The sequence below is a fragment of the Cervus elaphus genome, chromosome 8, assembly GCF_910594005.1.
Source record: "Cervus elaphus chromosome 8, mCerEla1.1, whole genome shotgun sequence".
Lineage (NCBI taxonomy): Eukaryota > Metazoa > Chordata > Mammalia > Artiodactyla > Cervidae > Cervus > Cervus elaphus.
In genome coordinates, this window is record NC_057822.1 from 35,283,998 (window position 1) to 35,294,209 (window position 10,212).

At 37.1% G+C, this 10,212-nt stretch overlaps 1 pseudogene; it reads left to right on the top strand.

Moving 5' to 3' along the window:
• The first annotated feature begins 3,843 nt into the window (after positions 1-3,843).
• LOC122698937 lies at positions 3,844-5,717 on the top strand (annotated as a pseudogene).
• Positions 5,718-10,212: the final 4,495 nt, after the last annotated feature.

The window sequence follows — 10,212 nt, forward strand, 5'->3', positions numbered from 1 at the left end:
TGAATATACACTGGAAGGACTGATGCTGAAGCTGAAGCTCTAATACTTTGTTGCACGTGACATGAAGAGCCAACTCATTGGAAAAGACTCTGATGCTGGGGAAGATTGAAGATAGGAGGAGAAGGGAACGACATAGGATGAGATGGTTGGTTGGCATCACTGACTCAATGGACATGAGTTTGAGTAAATTCTGGGATATGGTGAAGGACAAAGAAGCCTGGCGTGCTGCAGTCCATGGGATCACAAATAGTCAGACGTAACTGAACAACAACAAATGAAGCCTGAAGAGCTTCAGAGCCAAAGAGGGCATAATGTCAGATTCAGAAGAAAGATCAACCTTCACCTTCAAGGTTGATGAGAAAATCAGTGAGTGACAATGGGCTCAATTGTGGAGTACCGAATCTATTTGCTCACCAGCCCTGGAATCTTTGGGAATCTTCTCTGGCCCCCTTACAGGCCACCAAAATGTTGACCTGAAACTAATAGAATGCCAGATATTTCTCCAGCAAGGATGGGTTTACTCAGGAGTTACAGAGAATTGGAGGTCTGAATCTGCAACCCTGGTGAGCAATGTGCAAGTCTCAGAGCAAGGGAAGGAGAATACTTTTATAGATAGGGAAGGAAGTCAGGAGAGTTAAAATAAGCAAGAGTCCATGGCTTTTCATTGGCTGAATCCTTTCCAGGAAAGAAGAGAGGCCTTTCTTCCTGCTGGACTCTGCTATCATCTCAGAGGATAGGAGCTCCCCTTTCTGGTCTCCCAGTTCTATTTCATTGTGGTTTCTGTTTTTTTTAACATCTGGAAATTACAAATGTGGAGCAAGCTAGAGTAGAAGATGAATAAGATCATTTTTTTTAGCATCATTTTCTTTAATTCAGCAGGCAAAAGTAAAGCTATGATGCCTGAATGGATGCCAAACAATCTAGTTATATTTAATTCATAGTTATTACATAGAGGTGCCACTCACATTTTCAAGGGTATTAACAGTGGATCAAAATAAATATTCCTTTGGTAAAAATCCTAAAACTTCATTTTTGTATGCATGTGTTAATATTCATGTATTTGTATGCAGTCAGCCTTTAGAGCAAGCAAATGTCCTCTAACTGCAATTTCAGACTGGTCAAGGTAAAAGACCTTTTCCATTAAGTACTTCTAAATTTCTAATCTATCCATGAACGTGAAAAATCTGTGCTAATTAAAGCCTGTCATATAGGCCAATAGTGCAGAGAAGACCTGGGAGGTTCTTCATATTTAAAGGAGTAGACTCTACATTAAATATAATTAGAATTTTCTGTACCACAACGCAAGATGTTGCTTTGTTCTGGTTTTGTTGCCCAATTTATGAGCAGTTGTTAAAATGCTCAGTGGAATTTTACCTTATAAAATGCTGATCAATTTTTGTAGCTAGAAAAATGGAAACGACCCAATGTAGAGAACATTTGCCAGAACCAATTTAGTGGATAAAATCCTTACTTCTTTTACATCATCCTGTCATATGCCTCAAGGATTTCAAACATGAATGTCCTCAGAGGTCTGGTAGAGTGATTTCATTTTTTTTTTTTTTTTTGACAGTTGGGCTGTGCAAAATGAAGATCTCTAAATGGGGCTAGTGACCTAGCCACTGTCAGTTCCACTAAACTTTTGCCACCCAAAGTGAATTTATGAATGAGTTTTTACCATATTTTCTATTTTTTCTAAAGAAGCCAGGTATCAATATTTCCAAAATTAGAATATTAAATATATATTTACTATGTATAAAAATTCTTTCTACAATTAAATTTGTTTAAACATTGCACAGACAAACAAGAGAAGTTTGTGGGCTAAGTGTTCTCTAGCAATTTTTGTTTTCTGGATCCTCAGGCTTTTACCCTCTAGTGTATCACTGTTTATTAGATGTATGTGGGCCACATATGTAATTTTAAATTTTATAGTAGCCACATTAATAGAAGTAAAAATAAACAGGAAAAATCAATATAAATAAAGTATTTTACTTAAACCAATATATCTACTGTACTTTCACCATTTGAGATAATAGATACAAAGAAGAGATTGGTGGTAGCCAAAGCTGAGGGTTGGAGGGAATGGAAGAAATGGATATACTGTGGGTTTCTTTTTCAGTTTGAATAAATTAAATTTTTTAAAAAGTATAAATAAAAAGTAAATGCTTATTAAATAAATGGAAAAACAAGCTGACAGCTGAGCCTTTGAAAAAGAACAGGATTAGGTTTCAATTCTAATACTTTCTATTTCCACTCTTTCCCTAGAAAAATTGCTTATATAGACATGCATATCTATAAATATACATCCACTGAAAGGGTCTAGAAACAATGATGCATGAGGAGGAGCAAGGAGAATGCAGAGCATCCATACCCTGGTTTTTAATTACTTTTCCCTACTAAAAGGAGACAGGATACCTTGGAGAAATAGCTGATTCTAATGCTGGAGAAAGAAGAGTAGAGTCTGAACCTGAAACCTCTTGTATAATAAAGTGAGTAGTGAGGAGGTGCTAAAAAAAAAAAGATGGATTTATGTGTTTTCACTGAAGGAGATGAAGTCCCAAAATACAAGGTCCAGGTTGAAGGAGTTCCCAGATATGGAGCAATATGAACATAAAAATAATTAAGAACAGTAATGAGTTAGAATACTTTGCATATAGTAAGAATCCCTAAGTCCATACTGAGATTAAATACTACATAGAAAAATACAAAGCCATTCTCTGTAGTGCAATGCTCACTACCCTTAATCCATGATACCTCTAGTGTATCAAACACAAGTAACAGTATACATTTTGCAAGTAAAATAAGGTATATCAAATAGATGCACCTTGGTTACCAAGGGCTATGTAATGGATGTAGGTTGAATTTTAAATTCTAATAATAAAGAATACATAATATTCTCATAGGTGCCCAAACAAGATGTTATCACCCTAAAACTTCTATACATTCTCTAAATGTAGAAATCGTATGTCACCTAATGTCAACATTGTAAAACTATAAATTTTTACAAATTCAGATAACAAAATCCCTGTTCCATGGGTGGGAAAGTAATGAGATAAGATAAAAAATTTAAAAGTGAGAATATAATGATAATAATAAAGAATTCTAGGGACAGAGTCAATGTGATGATCAGAAGAAACTTATTTATATTTAGAAATATTTTAATGCCCTTAAAATATTAACAAATAAATATAAATAAAGAAGCTAAATTTCCAATCAAAAAGTTTGGGACAAGACCAGTAAAATGAAATAAAAGAGAAGGATACAATTAAGCATATAAAGAGATGCTCAGTACATGCATAATGAGATTAATTTATATTAGGACAACACTGTTATAAAATTTCTAGTCAACAAATTCATAAAATCCTCAAAGTTTGATAACTTTGTTTACAAGGGCATTGAGAGACGCATTCTATTACTTGCTGGTAACAGTATAAGTGGGTAAAAACTGGTAGGAATGCACTTTGATTAATGGCAGCAGGAATTACAAACAAGTCTCCTTTTGTAAAGCAATTCCACCTCTAGGTATTTGTCCCATGAGTACACTTGTATGTTTGAGAACGACTCCTATGAGGTTTTTTCGTTGATGTATTGTTTGTAATAAAGGGCTTCCCAGGTGGTGCTAGTGGTAAAGAACCTGCCTCCCAATGCAGTAGACTTAAAAGATGCAGGTGAGATCCTGGGTTATAATTGTTTGTAATATAAAAAAGATTAGAAACTGCGGTTGGGTCTGCAGGCTGTGTTGTAGCTATCACCATGGTTCCTTGGAAGCAGAAACTTCCTTCCCTCTGCCCCCTCCTCCACCCCACCCCCAGGCTCCCTGGTCCCAGCTCCTGTCCAGTCACTGACATGAACACCAACAGCTCAGAGGAGGTGTCCTGGATTTCCTGGTTCTGTGAGCTCCTTGGCAATGAATTCTTCCATTTAGTGGATGAAGACTACATCAAGGATAAATTCAGTGTCACTGGACTCAATGAGAAGGTGCCTCACTATAGACTACGTATGATCTTGAACCTGGAGCTGGTTATGTAGTTGGAAGACAATACCAACAAGAATGACCTGATTGAGCAGGCAGCCGAAATGCTTTACAGATGAACCCACGCCTGCTATATCCTCACTTTATGTTTGAAATCCTTCAAGCTAGGCTTCAGCAGTACATGAACTGAGAACTTCTAGATATAAAAGCTGAGGTTAGAAAAGACAGAGGAACAGGAGATCAAATTGACATTTGTTGGACCGTGGAGAAAGCAAGGGAATTCCAGAAAAAAAAAATCAATTTCTGCCTTATTGATTATGCTAGTCTTTAACTGTGTGGATCACAACAAACTGTAGAAAATTCTTCAAGAGATGGGAATACCAGACCACCTTATCTGTCTCCTGATAAACCTGTATGCAGGTCAAGAAGCAACAATTAGAACTGGACATGGAACAATGGTTTGGTTCAAAATTGGGAAAGGATTATGTCAAGGCTATATATTGTCACCCTGCTTATTTAACTTCTATGCAGAGTACTGCATGCAAAATGCTGGGCTGGATGACTCAAGCTGAAATCAAGATGGCCAGGTGAAATATCAAAAACCTTAAATATGCAGATGATACCACTCTAATGGCAGAAAGTGAAGAGGAACTAAAGAGCCTCTTGAGGGTGAAAGAGAAGAATGAAAAATCTAGCTTAAAACTTAGCATTCAAAAAACTAAGATCATGACATCTGGTCTCATCACTTCATGGCAAATGGAAGGGGAGAAAAGTGCAAACAATGACAGACTTTATTTTCTTGAACTCCCAAATCACTGCAAAATTAAAAGACACTTGCTCCTTGGAAAGAAAGCTATTTCAAACCTGGACAGTGTATTAAGAAACAGACATCACTTTGCCAAGAAAGGTCCTTATAGTCAAAACTATGGTTTTTCCAGTAGTCATGTATGGATGTGAGAGTTGGACCAGAAAGAAGGCTGAGCACTGAGGAAGAATTGATGCTTTTGAGTTGTGGTGCTAAAGAAGACTCTTGAGAGTCCCTTGGAGAGCAAACCAGTCAATCCTAAAGGGAACCAACCCTGAATATTCATTGGAAGGACAGATGCTGAAGCTGAAACTCCAATACTTTGGCTACCCGATGCGAAGAGCTGAATCATTGGAAAAGACCCTGATGCTAGGAAAAATTGAAGGCAAAAGGAGAAGGCAGCAACAAAGTATGAAATTGTTAGATAGCATCACTGACTCAATGGACATGAATTTGAGCAAAGTCTAGGAAATAGTGAAGGACAGAGAAGCCTGGTATGCTGCAGTCCATGGGGTCACAAAGAGTTGGACACAACTTAGTGACTGAATAACAATATACCCTCATCAACTGTGTCATTGCCCACATGTTGGAAGAGTACCAACAGGAAGACATTGGCTACTGAGCCTGTGTGTACTGTGGAAACCAACCAATGCTTCCCAGTGGCCTTTCAGACATCCTAAGTGAGGCCATGGTGAAGCTCTACTGCCTCAAATGCTTGGATATGTACACACATAAGTCACTGAGGCACCAAAATGTGGATGGCATCTACTTTGGCACTGGTTTCCCTCACATGCTCTTCATGGTACACCCAAATACTGGACAAAGAGGCCCACCAACCAGATTGTGTCCAGGCTCTATGGTTTCAAGATCCAAGGAGCAGTCTACCAGCAGCAGCTCCAAGCCACTAGCAACTTCAAGAGCCCTGTTAAGACGGTTCACTGATTCCTCACCTGACCTGACCCTCAATCTTTGACACATTCATTCCTTTGCTGCCACCTTTTCAGGATCCCTCTATGGTTTATGCTTAAATTAGCCATTATTGTGGTGGGAACATAAAATAAAGTAAAAGAAAAGGCAAAAACAAGATCAGAAACAACCAAAAGGCCTATCAATAAAGAAGTAGTTAAATGAAGAGTGTGGTATTTCCATCCATGCAGTGGAATATTACACAACCAACTAAATGAACAAAGAAGCTTTTTGTAGTGATGTGGAACAATATCCTTTTTATGCATCACTGAGCATAAAAATCAGCGTGCAGAATAAATCATTTAAAATTTATCATTTGCTTAAAAATTAAAAGAAAATTGTATACATTGTTTATCTTATAGACACAAAGAATGGTTCTAAAATCATCTTCAGAATCCATTAATAGTTGTCTCCAGGGAAAGGATTTAAATAAGTATATACTGTGCATATTTTAATACACACTTAATTTCTTACTTGCTAAAAATAAATAAGATTATGGTTATCTTTTAAAAGGAATGGAAAAAACAAAAAACATGAAGAAAATACACTGGTTTTTCATATCTTATGTTCAGGCACTAAAATGTTTTGTCTAGCACCTGGGAAATGCACTAAAAGCAATAGAGTTAATTGAAATGCCCTCTATATGTTAAAAAGGGAGTAAACAAGCCCAGTGGATCCATTTTCCTTTAAAACTCCATTATTATGTACTTGAATAAATGCTAATTAATCCCTTAGATTAGGATTTATCCCTGAAATGTCACCACCTGTATGTTACCATTACCAGTTCATTCAGTATTTTAGTGTGTTAATTAAAAGGATGTCATATGATGCGTTAGTTTAACCCATGGCTTGTTTCTAAGTTGTGCCCTTTCATCATTGCTCTTTTTAATTGGTATGTTTTTAACATTAAAAACAGAACTCTGGATAACTAGTATTTTTCATATTAAACTGAAATTTCTTTATTTGATTTTTAAATCACCATGATTATCTTGATATAAATACTTACTTTTTAAAAAATATAATTTATTAAAAGCCTTAAAAATTATAAATAGCACTAGAAAAATTTACTCATCCTAGAATGGCTATACCTAAGGAGAATCAGAAATGGAAATTTCATTCTTAATCCATGTATGTGTGTATATGTCCATATTCATTTTCACATGGTGGTACGTACATGGTAAGTAAGCATATAGCTTTTCATACAATGTAAAACTGGTCTCCCTGCAAGCTCCTCACTTTCCAGAAACTTTGGAATCTCATAGGAGATTCAGTTCAAGCAAGAAAAGAATCAATATGAAAAGACTTTCACTTTTTCATAGCTCCTGTGAAACCAGAATTATAATATAGTGTGAAATTCGCATTCTAATACAATGGTTAAGAGGACAGGTATAAAGGTTAAGTAGCCTGCACTTCAAATTCCCAGATTTAAGAGCTACATACCTCTTGGGAAAATTAGTTATTAGAATCATAGTTTCCTAATATGCAAATTACTTATAGTATCATCTACTTCATGAGGGTACTTCCCTGATAGCTCAGCTGGTAAAGAATCCACCTGCAATGCGGGAGACCTGGGTTCGTTTCCTGGGCTGGGAGGATCCCAACATGATGTGGTAAAAATTAAATGAGAAAAATTACATTAATGCTCAACATGCATGTTAAATTGCTTCAGCTGTGTCCGACTCTTTACGACCCTATGGCCTGTTGCTCTCCAGGCTCCTCTGTTCATGGGATTCTCCAGGCAAGTATACTGGAGTGGGTTGCTATGCCCTCCTTCAGGGGATCTTCCTGACCCAGGGATCGAACCTGCAGCTCCTTTAACTCCTGCATTACAGGCAGATTCTTTACTGCTGAGCCACCAAGGAAGCCCCATTAATGTTCAAAGTATTGCTGAAAAAATGATAGCTATTAATATAATAAAAACTGTTAACATATTTTCATTTTATTTTAATACATACAGTTGCTCAAGTAGAGTTGCAACTCAGTAAGTCTGTGGTCATTTAATTATGTTATTGATGGCGCACTAATTAACCACCAGAGATACAAAAGCTGCCCCCCTACTTTTTTCTTTTGTCTTTGATTTTGCTTGAATAATGAAACTTATTCTATATCCTTAGGGAAATCTGTTTTTCTGGCTATCTCAAAGATAAGGAACCACTATTGATTTCTCACCTTGATCTTTAATATTTATACATGACAACTTCCAAATATACCTCAGAAATTATATTAGTGTAGGGAGAACAGTATGTCAGAATACTTTAAGATGGGCCGAAAGACTACCATTTTAATTACTGAGGCTCTTCATTCTGGTAAATAGCTGCCTTGATTGACTCAGTTTTTCATAAGCACTTTTGATCCAATTTCCCTAAGGTGGTGTTCCATAGGAGAAAATAAGACCCACCAAATATTAATATAAACATGTTCAATTATTGCTTGACAGTTGGCTAACAGCATATGTAAGAAAAAGTACATTGGGGAAAACAATAAATCCAGGAGTGCGTTCGACCAGAAGTTTAAAAATTAGATAAACCAGTGATGATGCAGTTTTTTTTTTTTCTAAGAAATAGAAGAAACAAGTTCAAATATGGTATACGAAAAGGGCACTGTGACTTTAGGTGGAATTACACCAGAACTAGTGTCCAAAGTCATCCAGAATGAGTCATTCAGTCATCCAAAGTCACCCTGTGATAGTTTTGAGCAGTAAGTAATCCATTGACTATAAAAAAATTCCCCAACTTTTCAGCCCTTCATATAGTGACATAATTTTCAGTAAAACTTTGTCATTCCTTTCATGAATTTCCCTACTTGTTGATCTGAACTGGCTTGTTTTTCTACAGAGAGTGTGACAGAAGTGATAGTGTGTCAGTAGAGTCTAGCTCTCAAAAGGCCTTGAATTCTTCTTTCATCTTCCTTGAATTCCTGCTTTCGCCATTAGAACAAGCCCAGGTCAATCTTTTGGAGGAAATACTTAGATGAACAGCTGAAGACTAAATAGCTTTAAAGCTAAGCCCAGCCTAAAATTGTTCACTCCCAGAATTGTGAGCTAAATAAATATGCTGGGTAAGCCACTATGGTTTGGAGTTAGTAATAGGCAGCTGTTAAAATTGACGAACGTTATGGTAAGGCAAGAGGTTTCTTAAAAGCCAGAAAATCCATCAGATTTGGAGCTAGGTCTTAGCCAATGCTTAAGGATATGGGAGTGGGATCTTGTTTCAACAGCAAAGAGGAAATTGGCAAAGGCTAGAAAAAATTTCATGGCTCAAGCAAGTGCACTAAGGGTAGGGCCAGGGTGAGGTTTCAGACTCAGTGAGGAACTGGAGAGAAATCAATAACCTACACTTTAGACTTGGAAGAAAAAAAAGTGCTTTGTGGAACTCATTGGAAAATATGGTGTTTAGAGCTCAAATAGTCTGACCAGTTTCAGACAGTTTGAGGCTGACACCAGCCTTATTTAAAACTGGGCAGACCCGAGCTTGCAGGTGGCAGACTTGTCACTAAAGCTGAGACCAAGGCAGGAATGAGACAAGGACATGGTAAGACAAGGAGGGAAAGAAATTTCATGCTGTGCCGAGAGCGGAGGAAGAAACTTCAGGCACATATATTAATATCTTCCCTCTGCCCCCAAGTCTTCTCTTAGCCACTTCCTCCCTTTATTCTTTCCAAACAGAGTATGTTTTATCATACTATAGCATTTACAACACAATGATAATTTTAAATGTGAGTCACTCAGTCATGTCCGCCTCTTTGTGACCAGGGTATGATCATCAGGTAGGCCTGTATATGGCTAACATGTTATTTATAGGCCAGATTAAAAGGAAACAGATATAACGCAGACTGTCAAAGGGTTCTACAAACTTCTGACAATTTTGTCTCAAAGACTAATGCAAGGAATCAGGAGGAGGCCCTAAGGCTTGGGTAGATAGTATGGAGTTGCTGGATATTGGAGAGACTGCTTAATCTCTACTCTGGATGCAGCCTCCTCTGAGCAATTATAGACATTAGATTTTAGAAAGTAGAGCACAGGACTTCCTGGGAGTCCAGTGGTTAAGACTACATACTTCCACTGCAGGGGGTATGGGCTTAATCCCTGGCTGGGGAACTAAGATCCCCCATGTCACTGTATGACCAAAAAGGAAAAAATAAAAAAGAATAAATAAAGAAAAGTGTGCCTAGTATTTGGAAGGTTTGGAAACCTTGTTTGGGGGAATAACTGTAATTGCACTGAAATTTTAGTATGAAACATAAGACCAAAAAAAGATAAAGAAATGGCCATGGTCTTTGGATATATAAAGATCAGTAGTGTGATCTAAATTTATTCTGAGTTTCTCTGTGGCAGAGAAACTAGACATGGAAACAGAATTCAGATGGCACAGGGGATAAGCTACAGAAAGGGAGAGAAATCAGACTTTAAAATAAAACTGAAGTTGATTTTATTATATTTTGAGATGGAAATGTATTCACTAAGATTATATTG